General features: G+C 46.2%; 1 pseudogene; it reads left to right on the forward strand.

Moving 5' to 3' along the window:
- Window positions 1-16472: 16472 nt before the first annotated feature.
- LOC147727792 (5.8S ribosomal RNA) lies at window positions 16473-16626 on the forward strand (annotated as a pseudogene).
- The last annotated feature ends 1366 nt before the right edge of the window (window positions 16627-17992 follow it).

A 17992-nucleotide genomic window follows, 5' to 3' on the forward strand; every position in this document is an offset into this window, starting at 1 on the left:
TTTCCCTGGGTGTGGAGTTTTCAAAAATATATAGGTTTGCTAGGTTTCCTAAGGTGACGGCAGAGCTAGGGTTCAAAATCTACTGCTAGGCACTTTGCAAAAAAAGGCTCAGTTTTCACTGTGAAAATGTGGTGTGTCCAAGGTTGTGTTTTGGCCCGTTTCCTGTCACGAGCACTAGGACTACCCACACAAGTGAGGTACCATTTTTCTCATAAGACTTTTGGGAACGCGCGGTGAGGGAAATTTTCTGGATCCACATAGACTCCGGAACTTTCCACTACAGCAATGTGAGAAAAATGTTTTTATTTTTCAAATGTTTAGGTTTGCAAGGGATTCTGGGTAATAGAACCTGGTGAGAGCCAGTCAAGACACCCCCTCCTGGATTTCCCAGGTTGTATAGTTTTCAGAAATGTATAGGTGTGCTAGGTTTCTCAAGGTGCCGGCAGAGCTAGGATTCAAAATCTACAGCTAGGCTCTTTACAATAAACGGTCAGTATTCACTATCAAAATAAAATGTGTCCATGTTGCGTTTTGAGCCATTTCCTGTTGTGGGCACTAGGTGAGGTGCCATTTTTATCGGGAGACCTAGGGTAACACAGAATTGTAGAGCAACTGTTAGTACCTGTTGACTTTCGATGCATTTCTGCCTTCCAAATGAAAGACAATGTGTAAAAAAGGAAGTCATTTTGAAAAATGACCTATATTTCTCATGCTAGTATGGGTACTCCCAATTTCGGAAATGTACAAATATATATTGTTTCTAAACTCTATATTTTTTTCTAATTTAGGATATACATAGGTGCCTTTCAAACCAATTTTTCCATGTATATATTTTCCCAAATTAATTGCTATATACCAGGTACAAAATAAAAAACCATTCCAAGACGCTGCTCAGTTATTGGCTTTGGGTTCGTCGGATTTTTGGTGAACCTACAATTCCTATATATCCTCACGACCAGAAAGGTCCAGTGGTTGTAACGGTATATTGATTTTAAACAGCTGTCATATTTAGAAGAAGTTACAGGTGAAAACGTTGACACAATGACTGCTTTTTTCAACTAGTTTTCAATTATTTACTATATTCAATGGTTTTATAAAGAAACCTTGAAGGATCTACACAAATGACGCCTTGCTAAAATCAGAATTGTGTCTACTTTTCTAAAATGTATAGCTTTCCAGGATCTATTATTGATTTCCTACCCATGTCTACCATTAATTGGAAAGAGGTTGAAAGCACAAAAAATAGCAAAAATAGGCTTTGTCCCTGAAAAATGCCAAAACTGTGTAAAAAATGTTGGTTTACTGACAAAAGTCTGCTTGTCCTTGAAATCTGGGATGATTGTCATTTCAGCACAACAACCCCTTTTTTGATACCATTTTTTAGGGGGAAAAAACAGACGCTTTTATCTGTTGCCCTTTTTCCCAATTTTTCTCAAAAACCCCAAAATATATCTGATTTTTGGCTAATTTCTAGGTCCCCTCCAGGGGACTCCACTAACCCTGAGTACCTTTAGAATCCCCATGATGTTAGGAAAAAGGACGCAAATTTGGCATGGATACCTTATGTGGTCAAAATGTTACAGGAGCCTAAACACAGATTCCAGAACTTTCCACCACAGACATATGATGAAAATTTGTTTATTTTACAAATTTTTAGGTTTACAAGGGATTTTAGGTAACAGAACCTGGTGGGAGCCAGACAAGTCACCATTTCCTGGATTCCCCTGGGTGTCTAGTTTTTAAAAAATATAGGTTTTCTAGGTTTCCCTAGGTTCCGGTAGAACTAGGGTTTATAATCTACACAGCTAGGCAATTTGCAAAAAAAGGGTCTGTTTTCACTGTGAAAATGTGTTGTGTCCACGTTTCATTTTCGGCCATTTCCTGTTGGGGCACTTTGGCTACCCAGACAAGTGAAGTACCACTTTTCTCTTAAGACTTATGGGAATATGGGGTGGGTGGAATTTTGTGAATCCATGTAGATTCCAGAACATTCCACCACAGAAATGTGAGGAAAATGTAGTTTTTAACAAAGTTTGAGGTTTGCAAGGGATTCCGGGTAACAAAACCTAGTGAAGCCAGACAAGTCACCCCATCCTGGATTTCTCCGGTTGCCTACTCTTCAAAATTGTATATGTTTGCTAGGTTTTCCGAGGTGCCAGTAGACCTAGGGTTCAAAATCTACAGCGAGGCACTTTTCAAAATAGTTTTTAGTTTTCACTGTAAAATGTGGTGTGTCCACGTTGCGTTTTGGCCAGTTTCCTGTCGCGGGCACTATGCCTACCCACACAGGTGAGGTACCATTTTTCTTGAAATACTTTAGGAAATGTGGGGTGGGTGGAGTTTTGTGGATCCACGCAGATTCCAGAACATTCTGCCACAGAAATATGAAGAAAATGTGTTTTTTTGCATACATTTTTAGGTTTGCAAGTGATTCTGGGTAACAGAACCTGGTGAGAGCCAATCAAATAACCCCTTCCTGGATTTCCCTGCGTGTCGAGTTTTCCAAAAATGTATATATTGGCTAGGTTTCCCTAGGTGCCCACAGAGCTAGGGTTCAAAATCTACAGATAGGCACTTTGCAAAAAAAGGATCTGTTTCGCTATGAAAATGTGGTGTGTCCACGTTGTGTTTTGGGCCGTTTCCTGTCTTGGGCACTAGGTCTAGCCACACAAGTGAGGTACCATTTTTCTAGGAAGACTTTGGGGAACACGGGGTGGGGGAATTTTTTGGGATCCACGCAGATTCCTGAATTTTTCTACCCCTGAAATGTGAGGAATTTTTTTTTCTTTTAAATAAATATTTAGGTTTGCAAGGGATTCTGCGTAACAGAACCTGATGAGATCCAGTCACGTAACCCCATCCTGGATTCCCCCCGGGTGTCTAGCTTTTAAAAATGTATAGATTTGCTAGGTTTCCCTAGTTGATAGCAGAGTTAGGGTTCAAAATCCAGAGCTAGGCACTTTGCAAAAAAAGGGTCTGTTTTCACTGTGAAAATGTGGTGTGTCCGCGTTGTGTTTTGGGCCATTTCCTGTCACGGGCCCTAGGCCTACCCACACAAGTGAGGTACCATTTTTCTCAGAAGACTTTGGGGGATGCATGGTGGGGGGAATTCTGTGGATCCACACAGATTTCAGAACTTTCCACCACAGCAATGTCAGGAAAAGGTGTTTATTTTACAAATGTTTAGGTTTGCAAGGGATTCAGGGTAATAGAACCTGGTGAAAGTCAGTCAAGGAACCCCATCCTGGACTCCCCTGGTTGTATAGTTCTCAAAAATGTATAGGTTTGACAGGTTTCCTTAGGTGCCGGCAGAGCTAGTGTTCATAATCTACAACTAGGGAATTTGCAAAAAAAGGGTCCGTTTTCACTGTGAAAATGTGTTTTGTCCACGGGGTGAGTGGCATTTTGTGGATCCCCACATATTCCAGAACTTTCGACGACAGAAACATGAGGAAAATTTACTTTTTTTAACAAAGTTTGAAGTTTGCAAGGGATTCTGGGTAGTAGAACCTAGTTAGAGACAGACAAGTCACACCATCCTGGATTCCGCTGGTTTTGTAGTTTTCAAAAATGTATAGGTTGCTAGGTTTCCTGAGGTGCCGGCAGAGCTAGGATTCAAAATTTCCAACTAGGTACTTTGCAAAATAGTTTCACTTTTCACTGTAAATCGAGGTGTGTCCATGTTGCGTTTCATGTCGTGGGCACTATGCCTATCCACACAAGTGAGGTACCATGTTTCTGGGAAGACTTTTTGGAATGTGGGGTGGGTGGAATTTTGTGGATCCACGCAGATTCCAGAACTTTCCGTCACAGAAATTTGAGGAAAATGTGTTTTTGGGGACAAATTTTGAGGTATGCAAGGGATTCTGGGTAACAGAATCTTGTGAGAGCCAATCAAGTCACCCAATCCTGGATTCCCCTGGGTGTTAGTTTTCAAAAATGTATACATTTGCTAGGTTTCCCTAAGTGCCGGCAGAGCTAGAGTTCAAATTCTACAGATAAACACTTTGCAAAAAAGGGTCTTGTGTCCACGTTGTGTTTTGGGCCGTTTCCTGTCACGGGCACTAGGCCTACCCAAACAAGTGAGGTACCATTTTTCTTGGAAGACTTTGGGAAATGCAGGGTGAGGGAAATTCTGTGGACCCATGCAGATTCCAGAACTTTCCATCACAGAAATGTGAGAAAAATGTGTTTTTACAAATGTTTCGGTTTGCAAGGAATTCTGGGTAAGAGAACCTTGTGCTAGCCAGTCAAGTCACCCCATCCTGGATTCCCCTAGGCGTGTTGTTTTTATAAAATATATAGGTTTGCTAGGTTTCCCTAAATGCTGGCAGAGTTAGGGTTCAAAATCTAGAGCTAGGCATTTTGCAAAAAAAGGGTCAGTTTTCACTGTGAAATTGTTGTGTGCCAGCATTGCGTTTTGGGCCATTTCCTATCACATGGAATCAAAGGGGTGGGACATTCCTTTGTAAATCCTTTCATGACAATGAAATTAAAGGATCCACCTGTGTGCCAGACAAATTGGAACAGAGAGGTAAAAGTCCTTATGTTCTAGCTTCACTGTCCTTTTTCTTGGAAACTAATGTCCCAGAGATGAACAATTACCTCCATTTTAAAGTGACTGTTACCTTTTGTTCTTTTCCATTTTTTTCACATTTTATCACAAAATCCATTATTGTGTAGTAAATTATCTCCTATAATTGGCTTGGAAAGCTGTTTATCTACCTATAGGAGCCTAAGTCATCTACAGATAAATTACCCTGTTTGGAGCTGGTGTAGGGCTACTACGTGGACTTCCACAGAGTTATGAAAATACTCTGTGGAACTCCTCTCTACTCGGCCAGCCACCTCCATAGAATCAGGACCTGGGCCTGGGCTCCAGTGGGCCCCGGGGTGCAGGAGCCCACATCTGCCATGGTCCCAGGATGGGGTTCTGTCGGGCCTGGGCAGGCCTCCCTCCTGCTTTGCTCACCTGTCAAGGTGCCTGGGGGGACCCCGGTTGTAGGGTCTGCAGCCCCAGGCCTGAGGTCCAGCCAGGATCTCCGAGCTCCCAGGACACAGAACCCTCAACCCACGCAAAGGGCAGGCATAAGCCCTCTGGCAAAGGCTCAGGGCATGTAGATTGGCGTCCTTCGGGCAAGCCATTTGGTCACACCTTTCCCCTCAGCCATCTGGTCATGCACAATGCTTTCCAATGGGGCGACCAGATGGCCGGGCTGCCCTGGAATTCCCGGTGAGGGCTTGTTTGCCTCCTCGATTCCAGCCGGGTTGCCAGGGGGTCAAGTGCGTCCACGCCCTGGGGCCCCTCCATCACTCAGTGCGCATGGGTTACCAGAAAAGAGGGTTCCCTTCCTCTGCATTACTAGGGACAGGGTACGCCGGAACCCCTCATGGGCTGGGGCCTTCAGCCGGTGACCAGATGGGGTAAAGCCGGGTAAGCCCCCCCGTCCGGGGTTCTGTCCTCAGGCCCGCTGCATGGCAAAGTGCCCAGAACGGGCTCCATCGGGCCCGGGCAGTTATCCCTTGGGTGTCCAGGCCCGAGAGCTCTGACTGGGTGCTCCCTACCCTTGGCTCTGTCCTCCGCTCAGCCATGCGCCCGGGGCTCAGGGCCTGTCGGGTGTTCTCCAGCTTGGCTTGGGTTCAGGAGCTCCGGCAGGCGCACTTGGTGGCCCTGAGGTGAAGGGTTTTCTCCCCACCCTAGGCTCTGTCATCAGGTCTGCCGCATGGCAGGATGCCCAGGACATGGGCCATGGGGAAGCCTCTCCTGCACTTGCCAGCCCAGGACCTCCAGCCAGGCTCAGGGGACCAGACTCTGTCACCCTGCTCTGCCATGGTCCCAGGAGGGGCGTCCGTCGGGCCTGGACAGGCTTCCCTCCTGCTTTGCCTGCCTGTCAAGGTGCCTGGGTGACTCCGGGTTCGTGGTCAATCAGGGACCCACGCACACAGTCTTGGGCCCGAGGCCCAACCTAGGTCTCCGAGCCCCCGGGACGCAGAGCCCATGAGCCCTCCAAAGAGCAGAAGGGAGCCCTCCTGCAAAGGCTCGGTGGGCAGATTGACGTCCTTCGGGCCCGGCCAATTAGGTCGCTCCTCATGCGGAATACCTTCCAATGGGGGTGACCAGATGGCTGGCCTGACCTAGAAGTCCTGATTAGGGCTTGTTGGCCTCCCCAATCCCAGCCAGGGCTCCAGGAGGTCAGGCGTATCCGTTCCTTGGGTCCCCTCAGTCTCATGGTGTGCATTGGTTACCTGAAAGGGGGGTACCCTCCCTCTGGACTACTAGGGACAGGGTACTCTGGAACCCTTCTCAGCCTGGTGGTCCTCAGCCAGCAGCCAACAGGCCAGGACACCCCACCCCAGCCCATGGCTCTGCCCCTTGGCCCAACACACGGCATAGTGCCCGAGATGGGGTCCTGGGGGCCCGAGGCAGCCCCGGGTAGGGTGCTCCAACCCTGGGCCCCGTCCCCCGGCCTGCTGCTTTGCCAAAGGCCAGACACAGGGTTTCATTGGTCCCATGCAGACCCCCCTCTTCGCCTGCTTATCAAGTTGTCTGCGGGCCCTGTTTTGGAAGGCCCATCGGCTCCCCCTTTCAGTCCCATGTCTAAGGCCCAGCTGGGGCCCCGGGCCTCTGGCCCCCCATGCCCCAGCACCCACTCGCCCTTTCATTAGGGCACAGATTGACCAGATGGCGGAGCTTCGAGCCCAGCCATGTGGTTGCTCCTTTCCCCTCGGCTATCTGGTCGCACCTATCCCCTCGGCCATCTGGTCATGTGCAATGCTTTCCAGTGGGACGACCAGATGGCCGGGCTTCTCTGGAAGTCCAGATGAGGGATCATTTGCCTCCCCTGATCCAAGCGAGGGCTCCAGGAGGTTGGGCATGTTCGCGCCTTCGGGTCACCGAGTGCGCATGATTATAAGAAAGGGGGGCATTTTTCCTCTGAATTACTAGGGACAGGGTGAGGCAGATCTCCATGAGGTCCGGCAATTTTGAGTCAGGTGCAGGCAGTAACAGGGCCTACCCGCTGGGGCTCCCGGGGGCCCGGTTCTGCGCCTTTCTCCCAGCCTTCCCGATGGGCCTTTTGTCCAAGCCTGCCTGCCCCAGGAGCGTGCAGCAAATGGAGCTGGCATCTACCGCAAAGGGCGACCTGCCAGGGGGAGGCCCCAGCCGTACTCGGATCAATTGGGCACGCTCGGTCCGTTTAGGGATTGACTGCTTGGCCAGCCTGGGTTTTTGTTTCAGGCAAAGAGCTTCCACTCCGCATTGACTGTCCGACTCGAGGACCTGCCGCCTAGCCCTTACTCTTGAAAATAATGGGTTGACCCAGTAACCCTCAGAACCTGGGTAAGTGATATATACAACAAAAATGGTTCTGTTGGGGACACAACTGATTTCTACAATGTATTGAATACATACAAGAACAATTATTTCCAATGAACAATATTTTTAGAAAACAAACCACAACTGACCACACTGAAAGCAAGGTAAATCTTTAGTATTTAACCCTTTGGCGGATTAATTCTAAATGCATTAAGCACGCTGTCCAAAACAAGACAATACATACATTCAAATACATAGAGTGAGTGAGTCGTGACTCGTGACTGAGTGTGAAAAATGGTTCAGACAAAAAAAAGCCAAATCTTACAGTTAGACAAAAAATAATACAAACAAAAAATCCACTGTAATTTGCAACAATCCTAGAAAAGTAAATTATTTCTTTAGTTCATTACTTTAGTTTAGTTTAGTTTAGTTTAGTAGTAGATTTGTATTGTGCGCAAATACCCTAAGGTGTCTCGGCGCATAGGATTCTTAATTGGACAGGCAGAAGCTGAATGAGATCATTGATTAAAAAGCCAAGTTTTCACTTGTTTTCGGAAAATGGCAAGGGTGGGGCTAGATTTAATGGACAGAGGGAGGGTGTTCCAGAGCCTAGAGTTTGCAACTAGGAAACGTCTGTCTCCCCAAGAAGAGGTTCTGGTGCGTTGGACTGGTAAAAGACAAGTAGATGATGAGCGGAGAAATCTGTTGGGGGTATAAATCAAAAAAGCATTCCTAAGGAACCGTGGTCCTGAGTTGTGAATCGCTTTGTAAGCTATACAAAGTGCTTTGAATTTTATGCGGCTTCTAACCCGCAACCAGTAAAGTTGACGTATGGCCGCAGTGATAGAGTTATATTTGGAGATGGCAAGTAAAACTCTGGCTGACGCATTTTGGATAGATTGGAGTTTATTTAGGACCTCTTCTTGACCATTCAAAAAAAGGGTGTTGCAGTAATCCAACTTGGAAAAGATTAGGGTAGTTATAAGGGTTTTTCCCACAGATGCCCGTAAATATGGGAGCAGCTTCTTGATTTTTTTTTAGCATATAACAGGAGGAAGAAACCACTGTGTTCCAGTGATGGTGGAATGAAAGTTTGTCATCAAACATAACCCCGAGGTTTCTGACCTTGGCAACAGGTTTTGGAGGGGGCCCATTTCATTTGGCCACCAAATGGCGGACCATCCAGGGGAAAGGTTGCCAAAGGTCATAACCTCGGTCTTGTCCGAGTTTAATTTTAAGCAGTTCCTCGACATCCAGGAGCTTATGGCTAGCATACCCTCCTGGAATCTAGAGCCAACCGCGGCCCCATCCTTATGCATGGCCAGCACCAACTGGGTATCGTCTGCATAGGTGGTTAAACTCAGCCCATGTGCTTTAATGACCCTCGCCAAGTCCGACACATGGATGTTAAATAGTGTCAGACTTAGCGATGATCCCTGGGGCACCCCGCACGGCAAGGTGAAGATGGGTGAGTAGAAAGTGCCCAGTTTCACAGATTGGGTGCGGTTAGCCAGGAAAGAAGCAAGAAGGTCCTTAGCTAGGTGACTAACCCCCAAGGTTGAGACACGGTTGATCAAGGTGGAGTGATCAACCGTGTCAAAGGATGTGGAAAGATCTAATAGTGTGAGACCCGCCGGCCCTCCTTCATCTAAGATTGCCCTCATCTCGTCAGACGCTTTTATCAGTGTGGTTTCCGTACCGTGACAATGCCTAAATCCAAACTGGGTGTCGTCTAAAAGTTGGTGTTGATTAATGTATTCACAAAGCTGGTGATTCATGAGAGATTCAAATATCTTAGCAGGAAAGGGAAGGCAAGCTATAGTTCTGTAGTTAGCTGATTCTAAGGGGTCAAGGGATGGTTTCTTTAGAAAACGTTTAATAACTATTTTTTTCCATATTTCAGGATAGTCGCCTGTGAGAAACATGGAATTACAAATGTCAGTGAGTGAGGGGGTAATGACCTCTGAGAGAAGTTTGATTATAGAAGGTGGACACGGGTCTAGGGGAGAGCCTGACTTGATGGTAACAACCTGTTTACTGATCAGTTCAGCAGGGACTGAGTGAAAATTTGAAAACGTAGGTCTGGCAGTTGTAGGCAGGGGATTGGAATCAGAACCTGCAGGGTGAGTTAAGGAAGAGAAAGATGAATATATATTAGTGACCTTGGTAGCAAAGAAATCCGCTAAGGAATTACATAAATCTTGCGATTTATGCCAATAGATGGACCTGATGAGGGAATGGAGAGGGTGTTGACTACTTGGAACAGCTTCTTGGTGGAATTTTGAGCAGACTCAATTTGGGCTCGAAAGAAGGCACTCTTGTGAGTAACTACGGAATGTTTATATATGGCTATGGCGTCTTTATACGTTTGTTTATCCTGGGGACTGTAGTGTTTACGCCATTGTCTCACAAGATTCCTGCAATACTGTCTCTGAAGACTGAGGTCCTCTGAAAACCATTAAGCAGACGGAGTGGATCGATAAGGGAAGATAGATTTAGTAGGAACTACCAAATTAAGAGTATCCTGAAGCCAATTGTGATACATATTGGATGCCTGGGTGGGATTAGAGGATGCCTCATATGGAGAAGTAGTAAGGGTGTGCGTAAGTAAATGAATGTCTAGGGTTTTCCAATCTCGAGTGGTTTGAGAAACATGAGCTTTAGACTGTGGAGGGTGAGGGTAGTTGGCCTTAAGAATGAAAATAACTGTGTCATAGTCTGACCCTGTCAGGGGGAGAACCGTGAGCAATGAAATATCAGGATTGTTGGTGAATAGCCCATTGAGAGTATAGCCTGCATAGTGCGTGGGGACTGATACTTGCTGATATAATCGCACCGCTTGCAGATCCATAGTGAGTTGGATGGTATCTTTGTCAGTGGGGAATTCTAGGTGAAAATTGAAATCTCCTAATATGGTGTAATCAGAATGTCCTACCAGAGGCTCTATCATTTCGTCGAGGGCTGAGAGAAAGTGTTTGCGTGGCCCTGGGGGGAGATAAAGGAGTGTGCCTTTGAAGACTTGGTTATTATTAAGTGCAATGGAGTACATAAATGCCTCACGGTCCAAACGGAAAATAGGTTTATTTTTGTAGGATATAGGGCTTTATGAATAATAGCGAATCCACCGCCCTTCCCTGTGGGTCTGTCTAGTCTTATCACGCAAAAGCCATCCGGTATAGCCGAGCAAAAGTCCGGGCCGGAGGATGCATCACCCCAGGTTTCCGTTATAAACAGAATATCCAGATCTTGACTGATGATAAACTCCATAATTTCAAGGTTATGTTTGGGAAGGGAGCGCGCATTGATGAGAGCTGAGCGATAGGGGGGCCGGAGCGTAGGTGAGGGGGAATAATTAGAAAGTATTAGGACTTTTTGCAGGTGGATCTATACCGAACGTCGACGCTTCGACCCTAGATGAAAAGCGCTTTTTTATGAGCGTCTATAGCGGATCTTCATCAGAACTGGAATGTGATGGGACAGCCTATGAATGTAAGATAAAATGTGGTCAGGACCTTGTGTGTGTTACTTAAAACAAGGGCTGGTATTGGGTAATTCTATCCCGCTCACCTCAATTGTAGTATGTGTGTTATTCAAAAGTTTCTGGACTTTGGGAGTGGAGATTGTTATCCGACTAACTCCTGAAGCGTTTATTAGTGCAGATTTCTAAAAGTAGTAAATATGGTGGAACCATATTACTATTCAGTGTGAGAAAAGCATGTCACACATGTTCATGTGGTGTGAACTTTGCCTACCTTTGGTCTTCTTTATAATCTTCAACACCAGCCGGTGGGAAGATCATGGAGTGCAGGGCCACCGTGGTGAGCGCCTAAAACAAGGAGGGATCAGGTATCCGTGTTGGGATCTCTTTTTGTGACGTATGTGAAACATAGTGTGGGGCCACAGAATAGAAAAAACCACAAGGGCTGACTTATTCATGCATTTACTAGTGATGGTATTTAGCCTGGTAATTCGTATTATATTTTAATGAGAAAGCTAGGTTGTGGCTAGGGAGTGGACTGTGGATAAGTGCCTACTCTAAACAAAGAATGGTGGACTGGCCCAATTAACAGTCAACTGGATGCAGACACGCTGTAAGGTGCCTGCTAGAAGTGCTGGGTACTTAAAAAGCGTGTGAAAATGAAAGGTGGACTGGCCCAATTGTATCAGTCCACTGGTTGCAGACACGTTTAACGATTTATACTTTGTGCCAGCCAGAAGATGGCGATGGAATGATCTGCGCTGGATGGTGTGTGTTCAAGAAGCCGATTCAAAACTTTGGCGTGTGAACGCGTTGTCAGATGAAATATTGATGCGCACGCGTGACTCTATGCTATCTGGACAGTGAAATCTCATAGCGAGATCGTGGAGTTAAAAAAGGCTTTGGTGGTGGTGAGGCGGCTTATTAAGTAATCCAGCATGCACACGAGATATCTAAATTAAATTAATAATACATGTGAGCAGTGCTTCTAAGTGTTGTATTTCTTAACAGTTATGCGTTCATTTAATAAATTGGAATCCTCGCCTCTGAGTGTGGCAAAAGATAGGCTGACCAGCGTAAAGGCATGCATGTGGGCGGAGGCGCCCAGGATCAGACAGGGAAACACTTACTCAGGCAGGCTGAAAAGGACGTCTCACTCGGTCCGTGCTGTTTTTTGAATGACGGCCCAGGCTCTCTTGCGGTGCTGATTAGGCATGCGCCTTCGGTGGCGTACATGCCTATGTGTGTGTAATGATGGAAAGTTGACTCATTCCCTGATCTGTAACACTGATGGGAGGAAACGCCTGATTGCAACCCAAGTGTTTTGTTCAAGGTGAACACAACTGGTGATGGGGAAGAGATCCTTATGACCAATTGCCTGTCATTTTATGATTAAGCCCATTTATCAACTCAAGACTGTTGTTCAGGTACTTCACTTAGTAAGGTAGGGTGTGATTAGTGACCCCTTATTATCATTACTACATGACACATGTTATTTGTGGAATTTGCAGGGGGCCCTCATAAACTGAAAAGGGATGAAACTAATGCTGCAAGATTTCATTAGCCTTAACATCTCTGCAGGTACCCATATTATGTGGCTTAATCAGCACAATGGACATGCAGTGAGATTATAAAAAGCCTAAAAAGTTTAGTTGGTAAATATATATTATGCTATCATATTGACTTTTGTCAGAAAGTTATATGTTATATTGGCATAATCATGTTTATAACACAACAATTAAGAGCTTAAGTACACAATATTGGCATATACATATTGATGTCACACAACAATTAAGAGATTAAGTACACAATGGTGGTAGTGTGTTATATTGATGCATAGACTACCTTACCCTGTTGCGTACCTAGGTGGGTGGGATTCACTTGTTCAAAGTGTGTCAGGGGTCTGTGTGTTTTTTTAAAGAAAATCAAGGGATGTCCAATGTGAGGCCTCACATTGCGTGGATCACAGTCTACTCATTTGTTGTACAAAGGTCTCTTGTTCATTGAGTCCATGTGATATTGCCTCGGTGATGTGTATCCAGCAGCATTCCTTAAAATTTAGTTGGCTTGCGATGTTGCCAACTCTCTGGTGGGTGATCACCTCTTCAAGAACTGTCCACTCCATTTCTTCATGTGTGTGTCCCAATGTAGAGTAGTGGTCTACAAGAGGTGCCCCTTGTACTTTACACCTTATTCTGCTTTGATATTGTAGAATTCTGTTTTTCACTCTTTGGGTTGTCTGGCCTATGTAGATTAGTGGGCATGAGCATCGGATCCCATAAATGACATTTTGGCGGTTGCAGTTTGTAAAGTGATTGAGTGTGTATGTCTTTTCGCGATGTGTGACCGTTTTTCCAATTATCGCATATTTACATGCTTTGCAGCTACCACATTTTTGATGTCCAGTAATGGGAGGAAGAGCTACCTGAGATCTTGTGTCTGGTGGTGGTGCTGATTCCAGGAATGAAGACACTACATAATCATTGACGTATTTTGTTCGCTTAAATGCAAACATAGGGACTTCGGGTATTCCAATTTCAGGGCCTACTAGGTTTCAGTATTTTTTGATTAATTTGTTTATCTCGTGGCTTCTCTTGTTGAAGGTTGTTACACAGATAACTTTATCAATGTCTCTGGTCTTTGGTTGCACTTTGAGTAACGTCTCTCGTCGTCTGTACCAGGCCCTTTTCCTGGCTTTGTTGAGGAGTCCCTTAGGGTACACCCTGTCCCTCAGTTTTGAGATTAGTAAGTCACTTTCCTTGAAATAATCATTTCTTCTTGTGCAGTTCCTGCGTACGTGAATGAATTGCCCATAGGGCAGATTGTCCTTCAGGTTCTTTGGGTGGTGTGAGTTATAGAGTGTGTTCTGATCTGTCGGTTTTTTGAAAAGATTCATCACAATTCTTCCTTATTCTACTTCTAGGGTGAGGTCTAGAAAGGGAATGGATTCGTTATTGTGGGTCATAGTAAACTGGATGTCTCTCGAGCGTGCATTCAACCAAGATAAGAACAGTTGGAGCGTGTCTTCTGTGCCTGTCCAGACCATTATGATGTCATCGATATATCGATTCCAAGAGGTTATGTTGTCAATGTACGGGTTTTGGTCTGGATAGATTTATTGGTTCTCAAAGTTGTCCATATATAAATTAGCTAGACTGGGGGCGAATCCGGCCCCCATAGCTACTCCCTTGCATTGATAAAAGAATTGGTTTTGAAATATGAAATCATTTTTTGTCATAACAATAGTTAGCAGTTTGGTCAAAAAGTCAGTTGGGATCCAATGTGGTGAAGGGCGGGTGTCTAGAACTTTCCTCATGATTTTGACGGCTTCTTCCTGTGGTATGCTTGTGTATAGTGAACACACATCTAGTGTGACAAAGAGATGTGTTGCTTTGTCAAATGGCTAATCCTTCAGAATTTGAATGGTATGCATCCTGTCTCGTAAGAATGATCTGGTTTCCCATACAAACGGTTGTAGGAAGCTGTCCAGGAATTGGTTTATGGGTTCTAGGATAGAACCCGCAGCCCGAGACTATTGGTCTCCCTGGTGGTTTCTGTACGTTTTTGTGGACTTTTGATATTGTGTAAATCGTGGGGAACCTCGGGGTCTGGTTATTTAGGAATTTGGATGCTGGTTCTAAAAGAAATCCTTCTTCTAGACCTTTTTTTGGTAAGTTCTTTGATGAGATTTGCAATTTCCTTAGTAGGGTCCGTGGTATGTAGGTATAGCTTTCTTCACAGTTAAGTTGTTGTGTAATTTCAGCTATATAATCCTCAGTATTCTGGACTACAACTGCCCCGCCCTTATCGGCTGTCTTTATCACAATAGTTTTGTTATCCCTCAGTGTTTGTAGTGCATCTCTTTCTTCTTTTGTGATATTGTGTTTGATGCATTTGGTGTTCTGCAGAAGGTCCATCACCTCTGACATCACGATTTTTTCATAGGCCAGTATTTTTTCATTCATTAGGTATGCAGCTGGGTTGAACGTGGATGGGGACGAAAGTTAGTGGCTGCTGGTTTCCTTGTGTACTCTTCTTTTTTGGCAAAAAATACTTCAGGCGGATTTTTCTGAAGAACTGTTGTAGCTCCAGCATTACATTGAAGGAGTTAGGGGGGGCTGTAGGTATGAATGATACGCCCATTGCCAGGATGTCATGCTCTGCTGTATTCAAAATGTAGTTAGAAATATTTAGAATGGGGTCTATCATGTTGGCCATGTTCTGGTCTCCACTTTTACCTCCAGTTGGTGGGATTGTTTCACTGGATACCGCTGTCATGGAGGTAGTTACCAGCGGTAGGTCTGATGTCTTGTGCTGATTTCTCTGTGGCTCAGTTGGGGTTGTGGCTGGAACCGGACTCTGGTGTTGCCACAGCGGTTGCCTCTTCCCTGGTTCCATCTGGGAGGGTGTCCTCAGCAGGGGTCTCTGTTGTTCCAAGAGGGATCCCCTAAAAAAGAGAATGAATTTTGGAGGCCAAATGAGTCCTGATATTGAGGCTCGACTTGAATCGGTGGTCCAGTAGGGAAATTCAATGCTTGTGATGCTTGTGGTTGATAGGCTGGTCCCTGATGGTAGGTCCTTGGGTCAGAGCTGGTGCTCGCTCTTTCCGAATCGCTTTCTGGGCCGCTCCCAAACGACAAATTTGAAAAAGTAGCAAATCTTCGGTTGTTTTGTCTATTCCAGTTGGTATAATAACCCTGGGAATCCTGGATGTAATAATTGTCACACGTGTAGGGTTATGTGACTCTCTTGTCATATGCCTTGATGTCCTTGGCTAATTTTTCTAATTTTTTGTTTAATGTTATGGTTAAATTCGGCAGTCGCTTTAACAGCTCATTCTAGTGCTTCTCTGGTGTTTCTCAGGGATTTATCTTCCAAAATTTCTTTCTTGAGCTCTGCGATCTCTTGCAACAGTTTTTTTCATGTACTCCAGTGCTGTCTCGACACCTAACACCATCCAGTGTCTGGAACAGTTGTTGGCTACAAATCTGAATCCCTCGGGGAATTCGGTAGTTCAATGAAAATCCCTGGTTCGTTGCGCACTTGCAATCCCTTTGAAATAATGTTTTCTTGCAAGTACTTTGTTAGTAGGTGACCATGCAAGCGTGTGCGGATCAATTTCTTCTCTAGTCTTTCCAGGCGTGTTAGTTTCTCATTAAGGGTGGTAACAACAGGTGTCCCTCCAATGCCTAAATAGTCAAATTCACCTTGTTCCTGGATTAATTTCTTAATATAATCCTCTGTGTAAGATAAAGTTTATTTTTCTGACATATTCTCTTATTCTAAGTGGCACACTAAATGTGTATATGTACCCTCGCAGGTGTGCACCTGTGCTAGAATGCCATTGTAAATAATGGGGTGGCCCAGTAACCCTCAGAACTTGGGTAAGTGATATATACAACAAAAATGTTTACTCAGTTTCTCTAGTTCTCAGTTACTCTGGGAGAGACCAGCGGCAGTGGGGCTGCCTGCTCCCAACGCTCTGGGAGCTCCCCACTCTCCCGCGGGTGGATGAGGGGACTCCAGGACTGAGTGCCTGGTAACATTTTTTTCTCTCAATGGTGCAGTCTGACTCCCTGAGGTAAAGGCTCGAACCCGGCACCTGGGAGGTCTCACCGTGCAGGCAGTGTATGGACAGTGTCACCTTCCTCCCACCTCTCCTGCACCCACAGGTGGGCGAACTCTTGGCAGTGGATCACTAGGCTTGTGCGTCATTGAAGAACACAGCTAGCGGTGAGAATTAGTGTGATTTGCAGGACACATTGATCATCAACACTTCAAACATACCTTGTGACCCTGAGTGCCTCCCGGAGATATGCCTGTCTGAGTGTCACTCGATCGTCAATCACCCAGGGGCTTCCCCTGGATTGAGCTGGGGCCATCACAGGGTTAGCTCCACTTCCCTTTGTCCCCCCACAAGGTCAGACCCCCTGATCGCCCAAGGCAGGGTCCCTCACCAGGTCCAGTTGCGGAGGTTCGCTGCTGGCGTGCCTTGCACTGCTTCCCTGCTGCAGCAGAGAGGAGGGCCATTGACCGGTCAGGCCCACGGCACAAGGCTGCATGCCATGCATGGGTGTCTGTGGTGTCCCGCCGGCAAACCGCACACACGTGCCTCAGGTAACCACCTCTGCAGGAGGCTTCCCAGGGAGGACAAACCCCCTCCAGATCTTATCCGGGGTAAGAGGGTGCGCGTTGCCGGTACACAAGGCCCCTGCTCTGGCAGGGGTAGGCCTTCCCCTGCTCCCCCATCACTTCAGCATTTTTCCAACTACGACCTCAGATCAGACGTGGCAACCCGCTGAATTTAAGCATATTACCAAGCGAAGGAAAATACGTTAACCAGGATTCCCCAGTAACGGCGAGTGAAGAGCCCAGCGCCGAATCCCCTGCCAGGGGCGGGGGCAAGTTCAAGTTCAAAAATTTGTATAGTGCACTACTCACCCAGAGGGTCTCAAGGCGCTTGAGGGAGGGGGGTACTTTACTTATCGAATATCCAAGTTTTTAGTTGCTTTCTGAAGGAGAGGTGGTTCTGTGTAAGGCGGAGGTGGGTGGGGAGAGACTTCCAGGTTTTGGCCGCTAAGTAGAAGAAGGATCTTCTCCCCATGGTGGATCTATGGAAGCGCGGAATTGCGGCGAGGGCTTGATTGGACGATTGTAGTTAGCGGGTGGGGGTGTAAAAAGACAGGCGCGAGTTGAGGCATTCGGGTCCCAGATCGTAGAGGGCTTTGTGTTCGCTGGTGAGGAGACGGAACGTTATTCTCTTGTTGACGGGGAGCCAGTGGAGGTCTTTCAGGTGATTGGAAATGTGAGCTTGGCAGGGGATGTCTAGTATGAGTCTGGCTGAGGCGTTTTGGATGCGCTGGAGTTTTTTCTGTAGTTTGGCTGTGGTTCCGGCGTACAGGGTGTTTCCGTAATCCAGTCGGCTTGTGACCAGTGCGTGGGTGACCGTCTTTCTTGTTTCTGTGGAGATCCAACAGAAGATTTTCTTGAGCATGCATAGGATGTTGAAGCATGAAGATGAGACGGCGTTGACGTGTCTGGTCATCGAGAGGGAGGAGTCCAGGATGAAGCCCAGGTTACGTGCATGGTCCGTAGGTATGGGTGCGGTTCCCAGTGGCCACCACGAGTCGTCCCAGGCAGAGGGGGATGATCCTAAGATGAGGACTTCCGTTTTATCCGAGTTCAGTTTTAAACGGCTG

The sequence above is a fragment of the Lissotriton vulgaris genome, chromosome 3_1 (genome assembly GCF_964263255.1).
Source record: "Lissotriton vulgaris chromosome 3_1, aLisVul1.2, whole genome shotgun sequence".
Classification (NCBI taxonomy): Eukaryota; Metazoa; Chordata; class Amphibia; order Caudata; family Salamandridae; genus Lissotriton; species Lissotriton vulgaris.